We start from the raw sequence: 22,755 nt of genomic DNA, 5'->3' as shown, positions 1-22,755 counted from the left end.
AGAAAGAGAGAGAGAGAGAGAGAGAGAGAGAGAGAGAGAGAGAGAAACTAAAAAAGGGTGAAAGAGTGAGAGAAGTGCAGAGAAAGTCGCGGAGGCGGAGGTATGCCGGTCGAATGTAAATGAATTATTAAAAATTTAATCAATTGAATCGGCAGTGCCTTGCCTCCCATCTACGACGTAATGATTATTCATGCCGAGGTGGTTTCGCGCGAGCGAATATTTATAATTTGTTTATTTAAATTGTTCGGCCGTTCTCCGTCAGCGGGCCGCGTACCCTCGCGAAATTGCGTTATTAAGTTTACCGTTTCGTATAAATCGCGTTTTCAGGCTAGATTATTGGAAACTCGGTAGCTGCCCACTTTATACGCTCTTACGGTATACAGAGGGTCTCGCCATCTTTTCTCATCGACGAAACGTATTTACAATACTGGCAAACATCTGCATAAAGATTCAGAGAATAGACTTAACACTTTCCATTTATCCGCATTTAAACTGCATACAGTTGTATTAATAATATTCACATCTCACACTTGACGCAGTTTGTCGACATATTTTATACATATATGTATTATTTCAAACGTTCGCAAATATAGATTTTTCAAAATATTTTTCTTCGCACGTAATAAACACATGCGCGTTGTCTGAAAATATATTTTATTTATATGAGAACCACGCGTTAATTGCAGTTCATAATTCTGTCAAATCAAAATAAAACTTTACGAAGAGATTGCTTTAACGAACCAGCCATCTCTCGCGTAATGGGATTCCGACTATTTTCTCCATCGTCTCTAATAAGTGGATAGATCGTTCAATTTCTTGAGAAAGATTCATTGCTCTTCTATGGAAAGGGATTCTCGCAAATTCGAGAATGTCTCGTCTCTCGCGACCCCTCGAGAACTACCCCCCTCCCTCGTCCCACGGCGCCACGTGCCTCTTCGGCGTTTTCTCCCCGCGTCATATCCCAAGGTAATGTCGATCGATCGGCTCATTTAAATGTTGACCGCCTCTTGGCAGGATATAAAATTCAAAGTGCCTTATAGATACTTTCATATGCAGCGATCTCTTCGCTCCTCCGACAGCCTATCCGACTTTCTATCTTCCTCTCTCTCTCTCTCTCTCTCTCTTTCTCTCTCTTGGATCCCATCGGTCGAAACGGTATTCGTCGGTCTAATATATTTATGCAGGAATATATGCATGTACATGGAACCCACTCTCTATCCCCACCTTGCGCTCGAGCCCTTTACAAAACGCGCCTGCACTGGTATATACATGCATATGAAATTATGTACGTAGTGGTAAGATTATGTACGTGCCTGACCTCGAGAATCGATATCCCATATGGGGGTGCGAAGTAGCCAGCCAAACTTTTCGGCTACACATTCGTGTAAACGTTGAGTTTTTTCACAGCTATATCATATAGTAGTATATCTCATTCTGATATTAATATTAGTTCTGATATATTACTAGTTATAGAATTGTTAGATAATATAATTGATTCGAATTTTATGTAAAATATATTTTATCTAAAATGATTTCTCTCTCTCAATTTCTTAATTTTTTTTTGTATCCAATGTTAAAGTCTAATCGCGTTAAGAGGAAATTTTCCTATTAATCTGTCATTAACATGTTTTGATTCAAGTTATTTAACCTCGTCCCTTTTTTATATCTGAACTGAATGAAAAGAAAAAAATATAAGTTACAGTATCATGGATAGCTGCTGGCAAATCTCTTCTCGCCTCCTATTTATTTTCAATATTCCTTATAGTTCGAAAGATTAGACTCTAAAAGTAAATATGAATTCCGAACGGAATTCGTTAACCTGTCGACGCTCACAATTTTCTTATTGGTTTAAAACGATGGTAGGATTCACAGTGTTACGCAGTTACCTTCGAATTCCGAAATTGGATGATGGCACGAAACATAAATAGTCCGTGAGGTTTTTAATCATTTTCTCCTCGCGCAGAATACAAAGTTCAACGCGCGTCCATGTTGCTCGAAGGGAAGAAAAACATTGCGCCGGTACAACGCTGTCAAAATATACCTTCCTCGCGCATCCGTCCCGCGGGCTCCACATTACGTGAACGTTAAATATTATTTTTAGGGGGACACATTTATTTGCCAATAAAAAATAGAGCTGTCTCGCGAATAAAGTGGAACCTCCGCGAATACGCGAAGCGTATTTCGCCGAAGCGCCTGTTGCTAAATATTCACGCGGTCTCTCTCTCTCTCTCTCTCTCTCCTCCCCCGGTGTATCCCTCTCCCCATTGCTATGCACGTACACGTTAATTACTCAGTAAACAGTAATTATTTTTATGAATATAGAACACATTCTATTCATTATGTGAAACAAACAGACTGAAATATAAAAAGGCTAATCATATCGTGGTGATAAACTTTATATAAAAACATATATATATATATATATATATATATATATATATATATATATAAAAAGAGCAGAATGTGTAATATTTTTTTATCGGTAAAGGAGTTTAATGTATAATACATATATAGTACAATATATCGATTTTATATAAGAAAACTTGTTTTCTAATTTACATGATAACGATAAATTTTTGTTTAACAAATCAGATTGCAAATAAATAATAGTAAATATTATTTATGTATTTTTAAAAGATTTCATGTCTGTATAGAATCATGTAAAAGATTTTCTTACATTATAACATATATTTAAAGAAATGAAGGGTATGTCGTGTACTACTTTCCAAATATATCAATAATAAAAAAGAAGTTGAAGAATCGTAACTTAACATTATAATGTGGCGACAAAGGAAAGCGGCGAGCGAAGAAAAATATAGGAAAGCATTCCGGCAGTGTTTCGATAGATAAGAAGAAAGATGAAAAATGATGAAATTTTTCGATAGAGGGACCGCTGTAGCTCAATGCATTTACAGATATGCAGGATAAATGCGTATAGAGAACGGCAATGGTATAGATACACACATACATATATATATATATACATATACATATCCTCGCATCGAGACTACGTAACCGCGTTAGCGGAGAGAATCTGGCCGCGGGGTGCTTTTTAAAAATTCGTGATTTTAAAATTCGCGTTGGCAAACAGTCCCCACTCGATTCGAAGCGCTCTCACTCCCCGTATGACCCCCTTTTGCACCCCTTACGGCACCCCCTGTCGCCGTTTCGACTCTTTTAGCTGCACTCACGCCGCCGACGGCGCCAATGGATGACAAAATATAAGCTCCAAGCCTGGATTCAATCAGAAATGGCGGCGATCCGCGCCACACATACGCAAACGCTCTTTTTTTTCCTTTGTCGGGCGCCCCTGCCTGGGCTTTCCGCGGGTCGACGGCTCGATAAATAACCATAAGAACGCGGAGACTCACTTTGTATGCGAATGAAACGATCATATGTACGCCTTTCCGTAGTTTTGGAGATAATGAAGCGGTCGGCACGCTGTGCAAAGAATCGTTTGGAGCGAACCGCAAATGTGGTTTCAACCCCCGAATCCACCGAACGCTCTCTTATTCTTACATTATGCGGCGAATGAGTGCTCGAGAAAGATAGCGATAAGCAGAAACGAAGTGTGAAATTACGATTGAAACTTGATTTTTCCCTCAAATTATAGCATAATGCTGTTGTAATAAAAAGTGACGTATCGGTTGAAAATCAAAATTTTATTACGGTTGTGACGTAAATATATCGGAGGTACTTTTATGTGTACATTAACTCGGTTATCGATACCGCATTTAAATTTAACGACATACGTTCTAACTTTGTAACGTTCATGTGGATCGTTACAAAAAGTATATCATTATTAAATAATATACGACATTTTAGGAGAGGAACAGATTTTTTCTCGTTCTATTGATAGCATCGTATTAGTAGCGTAATTGGTCGCGAAAGAAAACTCATTACGAGAGAGATATTTTGCCCAATCGCATCCTTACCAGAAAAATTTGATTCAATGGGTAAATATTTACCTAGCCGTAAGCGAAATATATATTTGAAACGACCGGCGAGATTTGTTGCGGGAATTACAATTTTTTTGCGAAAATAAAAGTTTACATTTCCTGCAACTAAATTTTTAATCGAGCCAATTTTATGTCAGTCGCCGCGGACAAATTTTTATTCGCGGCCGCGCGCGATAGCGGGCTCCCTCCGAATCGAATATTTTATTGATAGATATCGAGTGTATATCTCGCGAGGACTGAGAATAACCGAGATTCTCATGTAAGTACAGTCGATCATTGTAATGCCATTACGATGCATCCTGAATACGAGAATTTTTTCACAGCGCAAATTAAATCCTAGCAAACGGGAGTTCGCCGGAATGGCGATTGTAAATAATAAAATCTATTTTGTCGGTTTATTAAAACCGAATGCGGAATAAAAATGTTCGCAGACTGCGTATTGAATTATTTCCATGGCCCCGCGATGCAGCTCAACAATGGTGAAACGACTAACGATTTCTGCATCGGCCAAGAGTTGGCGTATTTAAAATGTCATATGTGCATTTGGAGACTTAAACTCAGTATAGTAGAAATATATTATAGCGTATAATAAAATTTGATTAATCTAGTTGAGTGGATTTCTTTAAAAAAAAAAAAAAAATGCTCAAGAAAATGAGCATTGCGATCAACATATATATGTATACGTATATCGTAACTAACTTAGACGTGCGATTGACCGTTCTGCTTAATCGCGCATACATATTAAACTCACTCTTTCGATGGCCAACAAATCGTAAAAAGACCGTGCAAAGATATTATTGGGACGAGGAAAAAAATTCAGATATCCCCGCGAGCTAAACCGTGTGACACAAGCAAAAGTCATTTCGATGCGCTACCGTCTATTTATATTTCACAAATCGCTTTCAAAAAGAGCGCAATACTTTGGGATTAGCGTACCGCGCAAAAAAAAAAAAAAAAAAAAAATGTCACAGAGAATCGCCTATGAGTCGCGGCAGCGAGTCAGAAAAAAATTCGGAAATATTATTAAAAGCCGCTGGATCATCGCTGCGCATCCCCGGCGGACCCCGGCTGTGGTCGTCAGGGTGCGAGGGGATGGTCAGCTAGGCCGTTGGTTATCTTCGGCGGACAGCCCGTATTCAAATACGAGCCGGTCGTACGTGTCCGAGGAGTGAGAGGGGGGGGGGGGGAGGGGAGAGAGGGAGAGATAGAGAGAGGTGGGTACCCCCTTAATACCGCGGCATAAAGTATGTATTACGCGATATAAAACCGTGGAGTAAGGGAGGAAATAAAGTGCGTCTCGCCGCTGGCGAAACTGGGTCTCCGTATAAAACGCACGTTGGGATTTTTCGGTCACGTTTGCCTGATTGCAATCAGGCTACTCGTCGATCTTGCAAATAAAAGTTATATGGCGACTGTTTGTTTGTGCTGAATTACCGACACGTGTTTTGTACCCAAAGCATCCTACGCCGGCGTGCACGTTTGCCGGCAATACGAAAAATTCGACGGTCCCGGCGCAGCGCGAGCGCGATCGTCTCGTCTCGTAAGTGAAACGTTCGAAGCGAATGGAAATATTGAGTATACGCGCTCTGTTGCGAATACGCGTGTCCCGAGTGTATTGTCCGTCCACAGGCAATGGTTGCTGTATTAGATTACAATCGAAGAGAGAGAGAGAGATGTCTAATTAGAATGTAAATGGTAAAATATCGTTTCGCAAAATAACGGAATTTGTAAAGAATCTAAAGTAAATTATTTCGGGATAAATAAGAGAATTTTTAAATTACATATATCGCGTACATATTTATTTTAAATATTTCTTTACCGAATAGTTTTATTGTCAAGTATATTGGTAATCGTCGACACTCCTGTACCAATGTGTGTTGCTCCTAATGATACTCTTGCTAGAATTAACGCTCTCTTCCCAATGCCTGTATGAAACGGCTATAAATATTCTTTAGTGACAATTCAACGACTGTGATGTTCATTACGTGGTTGAATGCGCGGTTGTAAGCGCTCGCATCTGCGATCCAACAGACGCGTGTACGTTCACCGATGTCGCGACTGAAAACAGATACAGAACTGGTTCTGACATCTTCGGTGGTTCATTACGGAGCGTATCGTGCAACGGACAAAAACCAGGCGGAGCGATGTAGTCCGCCGCTCGCGGCCGCATTATTATCATTAATTATATGCGCGTTACAGACGCGACTGTCGGTTACAGTGTTGCGGTTATTGGAGGAGGGAGCTAAGTGGCCGCGCGCTTCAAACAAACGCTCGGGAATCCGCGCAGTGCGTTTGATGCGCTTACGAAAAGTGAGATAGGTAGAGTGAGAGGGAGGTAGGAAGGGAGAAAAGAAGAAAGAGCGAGAGAAAAAAATCAGAACGCGGCGAAAACTCTCGCACGAGTATAATTCCCCCCTCCGCTCGACGCGAGAGTTTTTTCGAAGGTCGGTACCTACGGCACGGCGAGGCCGGGTTTAATGTAATGCTATAAAACCGGCATAATTTAGTAATGAACGGCCACTTTGCACAAATGGCTTCGTGCATCATGGCCAAACCAAAGAAGTCCCTTTGGCCGAGTGAGCGCGTGATAGGATAATAGTAATGTGCTTAATGGTAAATGGAGGCATTCAAGAGGCCGAGATTCAGATGGCACTCATAATGGCCGCCCGGACCGGCCGTATCACCCCTAATAAGTACAAGTGGCACAAAATAGCTGTAATCATTTGACATCGTGGATCGTAAGATCATCCTGCTCCCCACCGTCAAGACATCGAGCACAATGCCCATCGTAACGTCTTGGCGGGTATCACCTATCTACCTTACGCAGTCGACTTGAGCTCGCGTCGTAATGTAGCGCCACGTTAAATCGCCTCGTCGGAAATTTCATTCCCGTTTAAGAAATAATAATACCTTTCAGATTCTCTCATAGCGAATTAAGGATGTGTGTAGGGGATGATGAAAAACTAAGACGAGAAGTCCTTTAGAGGTTTGCTCGTTTTTGCTCCGTTTCGGAGAAAATCACAAAAATTCAATCTCTCGTTGTCAGTTGGTCTCTTGAGTCGATTGGCACCGAATAAACTTTCCAGGTTCCTTAAAGATGTAAACACTCGATGTTATCCTTTACGGTGCCAATCAATTCAAGAGAGCAATTACTAGAACAATGTCTAGCTGCAATTGATGAGATCAGTGCTAGATGTAATGCTTGCACTGATGCTAAAGGGCAATATTTTGAACAATGTCTGCATTAAATAGATGATAACATAAATAAAATATAAATAAATAAGTAAATTTGTGATTTTCTCCAAAATGGAGCAAAAACGAGCAAACCTCTAAAGGAGTTTCTGTCTAACCTTTTCGGTCCCCTACTCATTGCTAAAGTTTTGCCATTTAAATTGGCGACACCCTGTATATATATATATATATATATATATTGTATATACATCTATATAACAAAAGAGATTTTTATATATAGATCTTTTCTCATTAGAATATATAGATTTATGGTCTTAAGGTAATGATTAACGTCAGAGAACTATGTGAATCAATATCTTTCTGGAACTTTATTCAAAGTTTAAGAAAGAAAGTTAAAATGCAGTCCAAGTCCTATCAAGAGAGAAGAAGAAAGTGCACGAAGAAGACAATAACGTATGAGAAGAGTAGCGAAACCGTTTGGAATCTAGTGAAAAAAGTTTGGTTTGGGATCGAAAACGTCGATGCAGCAAGGTCACGTTAATGGACCGTACGCGAATCACGGACTAATAATAACCCAGGCAATGTCGCACTATCAGCGGTAATTCAAAGCAAATTTAACGGGGAGCGTATCGCAATTGCGGACAAACCGTATATACAGCGGGAAACATAACTCACCGTGGGTTTGTTTGCATTATCTGCCGCGCTCAAATACCCATATTTATCTCGTCTCTCGTGACACCCTGATGGGAGATCGTTATTTTATTGACACCTCGCATCGGGCGAATATTAAATAACCGGCGGGCTCGGCGGGCGAGTCGCGCGTCGGATCGTCCGTCAAAAACTGTCCGATCCGATTTAATGAAGGAGCTCGCGAAATCGTGCGAATATTCGTCGCGTCTAATCGCCGGACGATCGCGAACGCTGGCGAAGCGGGACAAAACTTGCGCCGTTTCCAGGGTCCTACGATTTTTCTGATCCAAGTGTATCAGCGTTCGCGGTGTGAATTATCGGTAAAACACAAACCGGCATAATATCGACGGCATTAATTCCGATAATGGCGACGCCGGGTAATTATTAATTTATACGACACCTAGGAAAACGATTCGTGACACTGGGATATTTGTCACGAGCTTAAAGTCCCCCCCTCAACGTGTCGCGTACCACGACCATTGGGTATCCCGGTCCTCCTTCTCTTTCGTCGGTCAACAACTTTTCCACTCTCCATCTTCCTCTCCCTCATTCCCTTCTCCTCCCCGTCCTCGTCGTCCATTCCCTCATTGCATAGAGGGCCTATTCGTTGCTCGTGATCGATGAAACGATTTCAATTAACAAAATGCGCTACGTCGATGGTCACGGTCTCTCATTTCGGGGTGGCGAAAGCGCGCCCGCGCGCGCGCACCGGGTCGCTTTCGGAATTCGCCGAAAAATATGCTCGCACTCAAGGCTAATGGATCGGATGAATGAGATCGTTTTGTCGGGCCGCGGGGATCGCGCGTAGAAAAATATCAACGCTAAAGTATAGCGCGGCATCAATTCCGCGTCGCTTTGTCCCGCGTCGCGCCTCTCGCCGCCACCGCTGAGAGTTAATTAACCGCTGACGCGGCCTTTGGGAATCAAAACCGATGCGAAGCGTTTGCGTTCTTACGGTTATAGATTCGATTGCTGCGCGTTGTGAATGGACTTTGCTCCTATACGGCATATAATTCCTCAAAAGCCGATAGCATAGCGTAAATTGAATTTTCAATTCCAAACTTTCGTAGTTTGTGCGTAGGTCGTATAATAGATTTGTAATATTCAGAAAAGTCTATCGAGACGAAGAGTTTACAGAATGCGAGAAATTAATGAAGGGCGCTGTGTTATAGATTCATGATTCGATATGTCGATCTGTCAAATTAGATGGCTTGATACGAGAGCGCTTTGACAATACGCTTTGCCGATATATTTTCACAATGTGCTGCAGCCGACCGACCGCGTCAGGCTTTCCCCCCGGGGAGAAATATCGCGGATTATTATTTAGTTTATCGCGCAAATTAGTCATGCGAATAGGGATTCATTAGAGCAGTCGCTTAATTATCGGCGTTACAGACGACGCTAAAGTGAGAAATACACGGCGCAGCTACGCAAGCACCGCGCGAGCTTAAATCTGCATTCTGATTGTTTGCGAGTGTTATCAATGTCGATATCCCCGCTTTGTTCCCTAAGTGAGTTAATTAACTTTTGTCGCGTGACTGAAATATTTGTAAACGCGATGTTGATTGCACCGCAATTCGCCGACGATGGAGATCTTAGAATATTCGAGAAATAATCATATCGCTATTAATGTCATTTTTGACCATAATATATATATATCCGTTGTGTCTTTAACTAAATAATTATGCGGACGATGCACGAAATTCCGCTCCGCAAGCGAATTCATTTATATTATTTGGTTAATCAAGAAAAGTGGGCACATCCCGACGCGGTGATTCGCTAATGATTCAAACCCGGGTAGCTGGGAGACGCCGGGAAAGTTTTTTATCTTAGGGGTCGGACGGTGAGAATCCTCGCGGTTCCGCATTAGCTGGAATCGAGATAGTTCGGAGCGCGCGCGAGATAGCGCGATCTCATTTGCATGGAAAAGGCGAATGGAAACTTTTTTCCCTCGGACTTCAACTTTAATTCTTAATGAAAATGAGCCCCTCGCCAAGTCACTAGTGTCGGCAGGCGATGAGATGAGGCACGGCTCGGTAGACGAGAGATTCGCCGGAAGGGGTAGAGGTGACGACGAGGTGGGGAACCAGGAATTCGGGCGGTGTGGGGGATGCAGGACGGCGAACAATGAACACGAGTGGAGCCGTTCCAACGCCTTTGGCCACGCTCGCTCGCACGATCATCTATTTAATGATTGTCGTCGCCTTCGCGATACATCGCTGAGCTCCGGTGCGCGTAACAAAGTGCGATTACCGGAACAAGAAATATTGCTAGCAAGTATGAATTTTTGCAAAATACATGAGAATTGAAATCACAAAGTTGGAATTTGACTCATTATATAACTCGTTGAGAAATTCAATTAATATTTAAGGTGATAAGCTTCTTCTCTCTCTCGAGAGAGAGAGAGAGAGAATCGTAATTTATTTATTAGAAAATTGCAGACGTAATTATTCAAGACGCGATAAAATTGTGTAAAAGGTGCGTCAACACGGCGATCTTTTTAATATTAAGCGACGGACAAAATTTCAACGGCTCGTAGAAACTGCAGCGTATACGCGCATTCGGTAAGTATATGCAAGCCTTTATCTCTCACGAGAGTCCTCGGAACCTTACCGCGGGCGTGAGCCTTACCGAGCGCTTCTCTCTTTCGAATACAATATTGTTTTGTCGAGTAGGCAGACGCTTGACTACCAGATCGCAGACAATAGTAATCATACTCGACTTCCTACTCTTAAATGAAAGCAGTAGCAGCAACGCCGGCGGCCAAGTCAAAGAATCGCGATCGAGAATGCAAACGTTCATAACGGATAACTCATCGAGACCACGATTCAAGCCGAGAAAGTAAAATCCACGTCTGCAAAATGTGAAATATTCAAATCTCCAAAGTTTGGTCACCCGGATCGGACCGGAAGTCATCCCGGACTTCTCTAGAGGCCGCGCTAAATCCATCGGGATGATACGTTTCATGAGCAAGGTGAGCACCGTAAAAAAAAAAAAAAAAAATCTTGGCCAAGAAAATCCCTTCTGTTACCCTCTTCTGTTACCCCGTCGTACACCACCCCGCCCGGCCGCTCCTCGTAAGCTAACAATGGGGCGAGGCTCACGTGCGCGAGGAATCAAGTGTTCTCGCACACCAGCGCAGTCCACTAGACCGAGGGAGGGCGCATGCATAATACAATGACCCTGCTAAGTACTATTTTAAAACAATGCTGAAATTGCTTTAGGGGATAAAAATGAACGAGGTAGCTAGGTGTATTTTTCTCCCCTCCCCTCCCCCGCCCCCCGCTTCTTTGACGAGGGTACACGTATATACGAAAATACACGGTGTAGTTACCACCACTATCGGCGCCATCCCCTTGCGCGCACACCCTTCGCACCGTTGTGCCCGAACATAGGCACATAGCTACGCATACAAAGCTCTAAGCCTTTGAGTCGCGCAGTCTCACCGGCGCACAATAAGGCGCTCCATTTTTTTTTTGTTTTTACATTCACCTTAAGAGCGCGCGCGGTGGAAGGGCGGAATGTGCGACGAAGAGAGCGCGAGCTGCTATTTTTTTTTTTTTTTTTTGCGAACAACACCCTCGCAGATATTCTATTCGATATCTCGTGGCTGTCTCTTTCTCGAATTTCGCGACTTTTATGCGAATCGCCGAATTTTCGACGCATCGACAAACATTATCCTTAGCTAAATGGCTAGTATTTTATTTTAAAACTTCAAATAGAGGAAAGACTTCTTTTCTGGAATAAATCATTTAATAATGTTTTGAGAATTTACAATTCTCTCTAACGATGGGAAATGTTTTATTTCGAAAATGTAAGTACAATAGAAGGAAACATCTCTTTTTTAAAATTAATTATTCAATCGAGTATATAAGTATGTTTTAAGAATTTACGTTGAATACAGATGAATCACGGGCGTGATTCTTCACTTTACAGAAGCAAAGTATCACGCAATTATTGCGCGATATTTATGCTATTTACATCTTACTTAGCTTTCAAGCGTCATGGTGCAGTCGATCATAATTACGCTAGCGGAACGCTAACCAGGGCACGGCCTATCGATCTTAAGAGCATTTTGCCTGAAAGTTAAGGCCGACATCTACTCGCGCGAATAAGGTACTCGAGGATGACGACTCTGCAATTCTTAGGTGGTCCCCCTTCCCGTTACTTTGACATTTTTAATTACAAACTCTCGTGTTGTCGACGAGCGGGCTCGTCTATGCTTTGTGAACGGGCGTTTCTTGGCAGCTTGACCGGCATTAAAAAGCAGGCACGGGGACGAGTGGCGAGAGTTAACTTGAAATTTGTAATTGTCCGAGGCTACTTCGCGTCGGCACTTTTATGCGTTTTATTTCTTCGAGAAGAAAGTCTTTGATGAACCGTTAACTATCGCTAGAAGAGTTTCGAATTAAATACGAGTTGGTTAATACATATTTATATATTAAAATTTATCTATAAATTACGTATTAGATAACAGAGAGAAGACGAATATTCGACAATGAATTTTTTTCTTACAAAATGCCAGATTTTCATATTATACAATATAAAATATAAAATTTGAATCTTATATCTAATTATATATTTTTTATAATACTACTTTGTTTGTGTATAATTCTTGAATAAATGGTTTACGACAGATTCGATCATCTATCACATTAATGTTTCCAAAGTTTTTCATCGTTTATAGATTGTATTGTGATCGAAAGACGGAATATATACATAATAAAAAGTTAAAGTTTCGGACTCGGAGAAGATATACTAGTATAGATAGACTAATAAGGTATCGCTTTTCGGCAATAATCAAGAATTAGCATAGGAAAATGATTGAATTGTTGGACGAGTTTTGAATTAAACTCGATCCGATACCGGCATTTTTATTTTAAATGGAAGGAAAAGGAAGAAGAGGGCTCCGGCGACTGTGGCGAACGAGCTCTGTCCCGCACTCCCTTTCATCGTCTCTAATGTAATTTTTCAATGTCATTACCCGGGACGTTTGAGGGAAAGTGAAGGCTTTTAAGGTAAACTAAAATTTCGGTATATTTTCCATGAACGACGATGGAATCACGGTAAATGAATTATCTTCGTTAGATGCAGCTTATTACTGGTCATTCGGTTAACCGCGTTAACGTTACACACGTTCGTATCCGAGCGATAATATCTTAATTGTATAATAATTGTAGGATAATATATCGTCATGTGTATTCGCCGTTACTTCATATTTCAAGATCGTCAATCAGGATCAAGATTATGAATATATTGTTGTATTCTTGAAATATTCAACCAGCTGACTCATTTGACACTCTTACATCGTACAATACTTTTCTAATTAGCCATCATCATTAAACAGAACAATGCGAACAATGTGGGGGAAAAGATTAAGTCAGGCAGAACGGAGTTTGAGAAGCTATTATATATCATTAATGTAAAATCGGATGCAGGTTTCTGCGCGTTGCTCAACGTTGCTCCAAGAATCTGTTAATAAAGAGGTTGGCGAATCCGTAGATTAGAAACGCGGCCGCGTTGAAAATTAGCATCAGTCTGTATCAGGCATAATGTAGCAGCAACTCGTCCTCGCGTGAAACCAATAATCGCGTGGCGCGAGGTCGGGTATAGATTAGAAGGGTGAGTCGGCATAGCTAATACGCGCCCCTTAATAAGAGCCCCCCCGTTCCACGCTCCGCGCGCTCTACATAAGCGCTCGGCATGTAATTTCTAACCACATTTCCCCGTATTCGCTTTAAATGTACGTACACGTACGAAGGAAACTGACTGGAAGTTACGAACCCGTATACCGTGTGTCTCGATATACGAACGGGGCAACCTGCCATGTTCCCACGGGGGGGGGGGGGGGGGAGAGGGAAGGGGGAGAGGGAAAGAAGCCTTCATTAATTCGAACGGTATTCGTATACTTCTGACCTCGAGGTTATGCTTTAAAGATTCGTTTATTCTGTTGATATTGAACTTTTGTTGAATAATAAGCGTTAATAAAATTATGATGTATATTCATGGCATTATACATGGCATCCACGTTTTTATTCCTCATATCGTTATCTTTCGATAATAATATTATTTCTCGCGTTTTCACGCAATCGCTCAAGTGTATAATTAATTGTATTTAACAAGTGCCAAAGCAAGAAACGATTAAACGTCCGTAGTCAAGACGAGCCTGCTCGAGTTTTGAAAAATTCCCCGCGTATACGACACGCGTCACGAGTGGCTGGCTTCCGGCCGAGTTCCACGAAATGTTCCGGTCTTTAACCAGCACCGTCGGCGTATCACCCGTTACAATTCGACTAGACGAGTATACTTATACGGGGCCGTAGAACGCCACGGTAGCCAGGCACATTCGCAGGAGGTCGAGGGTGGCGGCTACCCATAGCCCGCAGGCTGTAGTCACGTAATTAGGTGATTAAAATTAGATCTCGCATCAGCCAGAAACTCAATTAGCAATTAAACGTGGCATTTTCTCTAATTACGATACGTTCTCACTAATTACCGTAGCTAACCTCCCCCTCATCGTCTCCCGCGAGTGTTCTCCACGGCTACTAGCTTGTCGTCCCCATCCCTCTCTCTCTCTCTCTCTCTTCACTCCTCCTATATATTTCTCGCACTATCGTTTTCTCTCCTTCTCTCGTTCTATGTCGAATCGTGAAAGTACTCGGGGAAACGAACCGTATCAGGGTGCCGTACACGCGTCGACCTATCGAAAGTATCGATGCCGATTGCCTGCCTCCCGACAACCCTAGCCGACTACCGACGAACTCGTTTATCGAATTACATCGGCAGAAACGCGCCTCTTCTGACTCTTTCGAGATCTGCCGAACTCGCGCCGCTGCGTATCTCTTCCTGCGTAATTTCTGATGGAATTGCTCGAGTGCTCGAGATGAACGTCAACCGGAGTACAAATCAAGATTATATCGAAGAGGAAGTCTCTCGAGACTCGCTCGCAGATAAATCACAACGTTCGTGAAACGTCGCGCACGCGACGAAGTTTACAGTTTACGAATTTATTTTCCAACTTGGCAACTGCCAAATTTCCATCAATAATTGATGCGCTCTGCGGGCGAGTTTCGGACCGTGGAAAAAAAAAAAAAAAAAAACACTGCCAGGCTTTTAGTATTCGTTAAATTACGGAAGACTGCGATATTTATGTACGGATCGAGAAGAGCTGTATGGATTTCGATCTAGTCGAGAGACATTTTTTTGGATTACTTAGATTGGGTTAAAATATCGTATTGGAAAAAAAATATCGTCGGTTTTATAGTGACGTAAATCTATCGCCCCAGATTAGCTAAGTGCGTAAAATATAGTTGGAATCGTGGAATTTTAATGCAATGTAATATTCAGACATTTCACATTTATTAATTAGCTAATTATATAGTAACCATTTACAAGTGAAAAAAAAAAAAAGAAAAACTATCAATGTTTAATCTTATTATTATTATTATTGAAACTATAATGTAATTATAATTTTCTCCGATTTTAATTACTTAGAGACTCGATAACATTCAATTACGTATGACTTTAAAGCTCAGTCAGACATTAAGAATCGTTATGTTCAATTTTGTTAACGAAATTCGCGATTATTTCTTCTAAATGTGAATGTGAAAATGTGGAAACTTTACCTCGCAAAAACGATCACGATCGTTCAGATTTTCGATAAGAGCTGACCGAAACTGTCATTAGCATAATACCTGGATTAATAACTCGGTTTTTTATTTTCCGTTACAACAAATAACACTCGAATGGAGATATTTTTCGAAACGTCGCGAAAACGAAAGCATTTTCCTCGAAAAGCCTCGAAGTGGAAGCGTTTATTATTACTCGGTTGTAACGGAGGTTCGATGCCGCGCGGTCACGGCTGCCAATTATTTTAATCATCGTCAGAGTTACCGTCGCATTCACCTCCCGCAATGAATAATCATATCGAATTACACACGAGCGGCCCTCAATCGTAGACACGATTATTATATCATAGCTACGTTACGTAATGCCGGTCGACTTAATTATTGAACGCATATCAGGCGCGACTATTGGGTTTAGTAATTTGCCACTTACACGGATTGTCGTCGTATACGCATCGAGTGACGGGGATATATACGTGCTCGAGATTATTATTTCGGATAAGCAATGACAAACGCAAATCGGATTTCAATCACAGTGTGTCGTTGATATTATGCGTCGCATTATTTATTAACGTTTTAACCGACGAACTTTTTCAGAGCGCCGCTTCGCGACTGACTTATTGTCGATATGCGAAGCCGAGGAAAAGTATTGCGGTTTTGACTGGAAAAATATTGTACAAATGCGCGACGTACATTGTATCGTATCGCAAATCGGAAGAATCAATTAACGAACGTTGATTCACCCAAATAAATTGCATACAATTTATTAGTCGATGTCTACGTTTATTTTTACCAAGCCGATGCGAGCAGTCATCAAAATAGTTTAATAATTAAAAATGCAACGAGTAGCAGAATATCCGTAACAGCGTATCACGAACAATTGTAGATGCAATTAAAAATTGTGGGATCTGCTTCTAAATGTATATGGCGTAAACAAATGAGCGAATCGGAACGCGTATCTCGAAGCACGTGTGTAGAGATAAGCGTATCCCGTTAATTAATAAATTACGATAATAAAACAGACCGTTAAAGGGAAGAGAAAATTTCTTCAATAACATATTATGAAGAATATTAACGACGCTATCGATCGACGAAATTATTACGAACGACGAGGAATCCGAAAACATCGTGCCGACGACATATGTAATTAAAGTAATATTTGAAGTTATATATGTATACGTAATTATAGTTCATTACCGGACGCCCAGAAACGGCAGACTCAATAAGATATACGCGTTCGCTTAGTTAACATTATGTCACATCGCCGAATTATGTTCTATAGGTTCCATTAGCTGAGTTGGAATAAAGTTAGCGATCGATAGGCATCAGCATACACGTTGTACAAACTGATCGCGTCAAGTTTCCACTAGTAAAACCAAACGATCATGAATAATAAAGCGCGCACGCTGCGCGATATTAACCTTCTTATATTTAGAAGGAAATTTTATTATATCCAGATATAAAGCGGATGAAAGATTCATTTCCCGTTATCGATAATCGGCGCACCGTGAATAAAAAGAAACTTCGACCTAAATTGCAATTATACATAGATATTCTTAGCATAGAATGTTGCTGCCGCGGTGCTTATGCACGAAAAGCATTAAAACGCAAATTGATAGACTGGCGCATCGTACCTGGGAATAATCTCGAAAGTTATGAACCTCGTAATTTACCTCGGGCTTACTTAAATTCATAATGAGACGCATTTAAAGCAGCTGTCGGTAATCACAGCGATTAAAACGTCTTTAAGCGTATACCGAAGCAATTTATGATGCTCTACCCGACAAAAAAATTCTGCACACATGTTTCGATGGAACGAATTAGTGGAAACGTACACAATACAGGGTGAAACGAATCGATAATCTTTTAATTTTTATTTTTTCAAAATTGCGCATTTATTATTTATTATTGCGCAAAACAACCGTCTGTCAAAAAATCATGGAGAACCTATGATGACGGTAATTTCTGACCACGCATTTTTTCCTCATTTTCAAATGGCATCCCCCCACCGGCCAATAATTCTTGCAAGAGTCATCAATCACGTTATACGCAAACGAATCGGTCGAGCACACATCACTGGGCCACCCATACATAACGAAAACCGATTGACATTAACGCGATAAATTCTAAAAAAATATATATATGTATTCAAAAACACTGACCGGACAATTCTATTTTTCACGCAATCCTGAGAATATCGAATGCTTTGCAATTTGTTTTTTTTTTGTTTTTTTTTCTTGTTATATACGTATCGATAAATTATTTTATATATTAAGAAAATTTAAAACAAGATAAAATTTTAGAAATTATGTCAAACAATTGTGAAAAATTTGGAATAGTAATTTGTCATCTCATTTACATTAATGGGACATACAAAGTAACATTGAATTAAATATTGTATATTGTACATAATCAACATTCAGTTATTTGCGCGTGACACATAATATGCAACGTTATTGCGAAAAGGCTTAACGCGATAAGGGATGGAGAAAACATTTTTCGAGAGTATCGGAAGCCTCGCGAACGTGGGTGTTTTTTTAAAGAGACGCGCCTGAAAATTGATTATCGCGTTCGATCGATCCGGTATCAAATTCTACAAGTATAATTGCAATCAAAACGAAGCTGCACTGATATAACACGCTGGCCGCGTTTCCGACAATTATTTCTCTATCCATTTTCTATCGCCAAAACCACGATATTCTCGAGGAATCCGATATATTCAATTAACACTGCGCCGCACTTCCACTTGCAAATCTACCGCGTTCTACGTAGCGAATCGGTAATTCTTTCCCAGACTCCCATGTTTTCCATACTGCGATCCAAAGGTTGCAGTGCCGTCAACATCGAATTGTTGTTGTTCGTACTGTACACGACGATCAAATTATCCGTTTCGGTATTTCGAGTTATTCCATGTCCTAATCAATAGAACGCAAAAAAAAAAAAAAAAAAAAAAAAAAAAAACTGATGCTATTAATATTTGTAAAACGTAATTTTAATATTTCTCTGTGCGTGATATATGCTTATCTCTAAACTCTATATTAAGTAAAGCGATTACGCTCGGCGAGAATTGCGCGACACTCTCGAACAGTCACACACACACATCGGTCTAACATTTACAAAATCCCGTAGAGACAGTTTAGAAACGCGTTCTTCGACAGCCCGTGGGGGACGCGCGGGCGCTTCGAAAAAGCATTTTTTTTTCGCCGGACGAAAATTCCTTACCCCGATAAATCACGATTATTTGACCGAGGCTTCCCCGGGCGGGCAGTATATTTTACTTACAAAGTCACACGTTGGATCACGCGCACACTTTTTTTTTTTTTTTTTTGCTCGGCTACCGGGTATTACATTTTTAAATGGTTTTTACGTTTTGAATAGCAATGGGGCGCGCTTTGCTCGCGCATACCTTTACGTACGTACGCGCCCCCGTACGCCACCCCTCCGACTAGAGAGCATGATACGAACTATCTCTGTCTCGCACCCTCTCATCCCTCTCGACACTTTCGCCCGTGCTTTCCTTCGACCCCCTCCTCCACCTCCCCTCCCGTGACGCCTCCAACACTCGCGCTCGTTGTCAGCCGGCAGGTTTTTCGCGGTGGCCAACGATATCGTTGTGCAAGACAGGCGCCGGCCTCATTTGCGAGGTTTTTGCCGGAACTCCGCGGCCAAGAATTATAATTAAGAACCGACGCCCTCCGTCGTCCCACCCCGCTCGCGGCCGCATGGCGGCGTTCACCTTCCGTGATATTACATTCCATTCCGAGCTGGATCAATTCTTTAATGGCCGGAAGTTTAATTTGTGCGCCGCTACAAAATAATCGCGAATTGCGCCGACGAGCGCGCGACGTGGAAGCGTGACCCGTGGAGAAGTTTATTATTCATAAGGTTCTTATTATTGAACCGATTCTTCTCGGGTATCGAGCGTTATCACCGATGTTTGAGAAAAATGAATATTAAACTACCCTCTTTGACGTGCTGTGATATGGCGAGATATAGCGTTCCTAAAGTATTTGGAATTATTGAGAAGAAATTTCTAAGCTCAAATAACATCTCGAAATTTAGAATTCGCTAATATTATGCAAAAATGATTTTTTACGTTAATTCTATGTTTAACAATACATATTTTTCTTTATATAACATTATTTATTATCTGTATTGTATATTATATTAATATTTTCATTTTTTTATATGTATATATTTATTATTTTGTACTCAAATATATAACGTTAATGCAAAATTGCTTTTAAACATCAATATTGAAATTGACATTTTTCTAAAATTACTTTTAAATGATAATCGTCACATTTTTAATATAATCCATTGTATTATGTATTAAATGTAAATGTAAACATCTTAGTATATTATTAATGTATTTCATCAAAATTATGTTCAATATAATCATACGTTAAAAATTTCTTCAATATTATATATTTTAATATTTTTATAGAAATATTGTATATCAAAATCTATATATGTATGATTAACTTCAAAATAATTAAAATTAATTATATATATAAAATTATATAAATATAAGACAGTATCTAACATAATTAATATTTTGGAAAATAATGACAACTCGCAATTAATTTTTTTATCTTTTTTTTTTTTGTAGAAAAAAATAATTAATTTAAGAGATACATAATTTAAAATAAAGTTTCTTTTATAGAAAAATTTTTACAAAAATAAGGGCAAATATAAAAATTTAAAATTCTTATATAAATAATTAAAGTAATTAAAATTTTTTTTAAGCAAAATATTAAAATATTTTATATGGATTATATTGTATTATACGATCATATAAAATGAATCACTCAACTGTGGAGATACACGAGTATTTAATTTTTTTAAAGTAATACAGTAATAAACAATTAATAAAAGTAATAAACAATTAATTAAATAAATTATACATTATTTACTTTACGTTTCCTCGATTGTCGCCTCAATGTCTTCCCGGTTTTCTCCTTCTCTCCTGTTCATCTTTTGCCGCTTCTTGGTGGCACTCACATAACACGGTTAATTAGAATCGCGGCACTTTATTCCCGATATTAATCGATTGACGAGTATTTTATTACACCGCAACAAGGAAATAACTTGAAAACTATGGTCCTATAAAGCATTCGCCTGGTGTTTGAAATTTATGTGTTACTCGCCACGACGACGCTACATCTGTTGTTAGTAAGATAGTTCCTCTCGTTTAAGAACAACTACTGTCTCGTATTATAACATAAATATGAATAAATATACAAATTAAAATTTAAGATAAATATAAATACAATATCGAAAAATATATAATCTCTTTGGTGATTTTTCGCAAGATAGATTTTGATAGAGCAAATCACATGTAAAACACTCGTTTTCACGAATCATTAATGCACAAACACCGAATATGTACTATGCAATTAACAAGTATTGAAATACGCGTATGCATAAATACGATATTTATTTATTAAATGTGCTGTAACATCGCACCGAGTCAACGCTACGTTCTATATTCGCAACATTTTGTTAATGAGCGAGAAATTGGAAAATAACACATCGGCTTTACTTTAATACGCGCAATACTATGCGAATAGATTTAAGATACGATAATCGTCGAGACAGATTAAACACGCAAGTTGACATTTGCTACTTGTAATAATCTTAAGAAATGATCGCACTTGCTATTATATTTGACACGATCATATATTTCGAAGAAATAATACGAGAACGAGATATATGGAGAAAGAATATGGCGATACAGCCTGTTCACTCGAGACTCACCGCGCAAACTAACAACAAGGTGATCAAGGTGTAAACAATACATAGACGCTACATGCCGCGGCGACTAGTGTTCGTGTATTGTTTTTCTGCGGCAAAGAAACAACCTCTCAACGTGTATGACGATCAATTCATTGATATTTAAATTTCTAAGCGAAATATATTATTTAACGCTCTACAAAATAAATATATATACGAAAGAAATAATCTATTTATTGAATTTTCAATTAATTATTTATAAACGATTAATGTATTTTTTTAATATAGCTTTCCGTTACGTGAGTCACTATGCGATTAATGTATTTTATTATATATATCTCCTAATTCGATAATAATTAGTAAATTATATCTAAATTGATAAAAAATTCAAAACTATATAAAATATACTCAGAATTAAGAGTCGCTAAAGGGAAACAATTATTGCTTATAAGTTTGTGATAAAATGATAATTTATAACTGCTATTCTTTATCGCTTTAATTCTTTTTGAGAAATGTATAAATCGCTAATCTAATTATATGCTTCAATGAATTACTATCATTTACGAAAATTATTAACAATGAAAATTAATTAATCGCTTTAGTTTTATAATGTGTAATTATGGTATTCGTACAAAATAATCGCGTATTTCTTTAATACAGATGAAAAAATAGCGCGATATATATGTTGTAAAATTCAGAATTCGTATTTTGCATAGAGCCTACTTTAAACGATTTATTGCCAAAAAAATTGGAGCGAAATTAAAGAAATAATGATACACGACGCGTCTTTGTGTTTATGTTAGTCACTGTAAGTCACGTAGTCACAACTTTGTTAACATTTGCATGGCAAATCTTGAACGAGATGGAATCGTAATTTCTTACAATAATTACAGGCAGCGATTATTATTAATCATTAATTCTGATTATTGCGTTTTGACAAGATACGTTTTAAAGCAACTTGATCCTTGTCAATTACGTAGTAACAATTTGATGTTCGACACATGAATTTTGTTCGCCAAACGAATCGTAGTTTTGTGCGACTAAAGTTTTCGGCAATATTATAAAGTACTCGTCGCAATTAACATATGGAGTATCGTTTACTAATTAAAGCGCTCGCGATCGTTTTTTCGCGAGTGAGTACATATTATATGCGATATATGAGTGCTATTGAAGAAAGAACAAGAAGAGGAGGCCTGAGAAAGCATCGTACGACGAAGCAATCGTAAAGTAAGCGATTTATCTAATTTATTATTCTTGATTTATTATTCTTGTAAAATACTAGTATATTGACTAGTATATTGACAAATTTGAAATGTCTTTATAAAAACACTTTAAATATGATAACACTTCAAATCTTAAGCATTGTAATGTACATACGCGTTTTATTTTACATTTATTAAAGTTTATAAATTGTTATGTATTATTTATTTTAATTACATATTAATAAAAATGAAATATATTTAACATTTTTTTATTGTTCAAACTAAGCTGTGTTTTTGAACGCAATAGCTGATTGAAATTCTATTTCGTTATTCTTAAATTGTTGGATTTCT

At 39.2% G+C, this 22,755-nt stretch overlaps 1 long non-coding RNA gene across 1 annotated transcript in view; it reads right to left on the bottom strand.

The window, feature by feature from the left end:
- LOC138942032 (uncharacterized) overlaps positions 1-20,551 on the bottom strand; it is a 79,240-nt gene extending 58,689 nt beyond the window's left edge. The window contains exon 1 of the long non-coding RNA XR_011448241.1: positions 20,383-20,551. This is a non-coding gene — a long non-coding RNA (uncharacterized lncRNA). The remainder of the gene's footprint in view (positions 1-20,382) is intronic.
- Between the last annotated feature and the right edge of the window lie 2,204 nt (positions 20,552-22,755).

The sequence above is a fragment of the Polyergus mexicanus genome, unplaced genomic scaffold (assembly GCF_030449975.1).
Source record: "Polyergus mexicanus isolate NDT 795.1 unplaced genomic scaffold, iyPolMexi1.0 SCAF_21, whole genome shotgun sequence".
Taxonomy (NCBI): Eukaryota; Metazoa; Arthropoda; class Insecta; order Hymenoptera; family Formicidae; genus Polyergus; species Polyergus mexicanus.
Note: the sequence above shows the minus strand (reverse complement) of the source record. Positions and strands in the feature narration are given on the sequence as shown.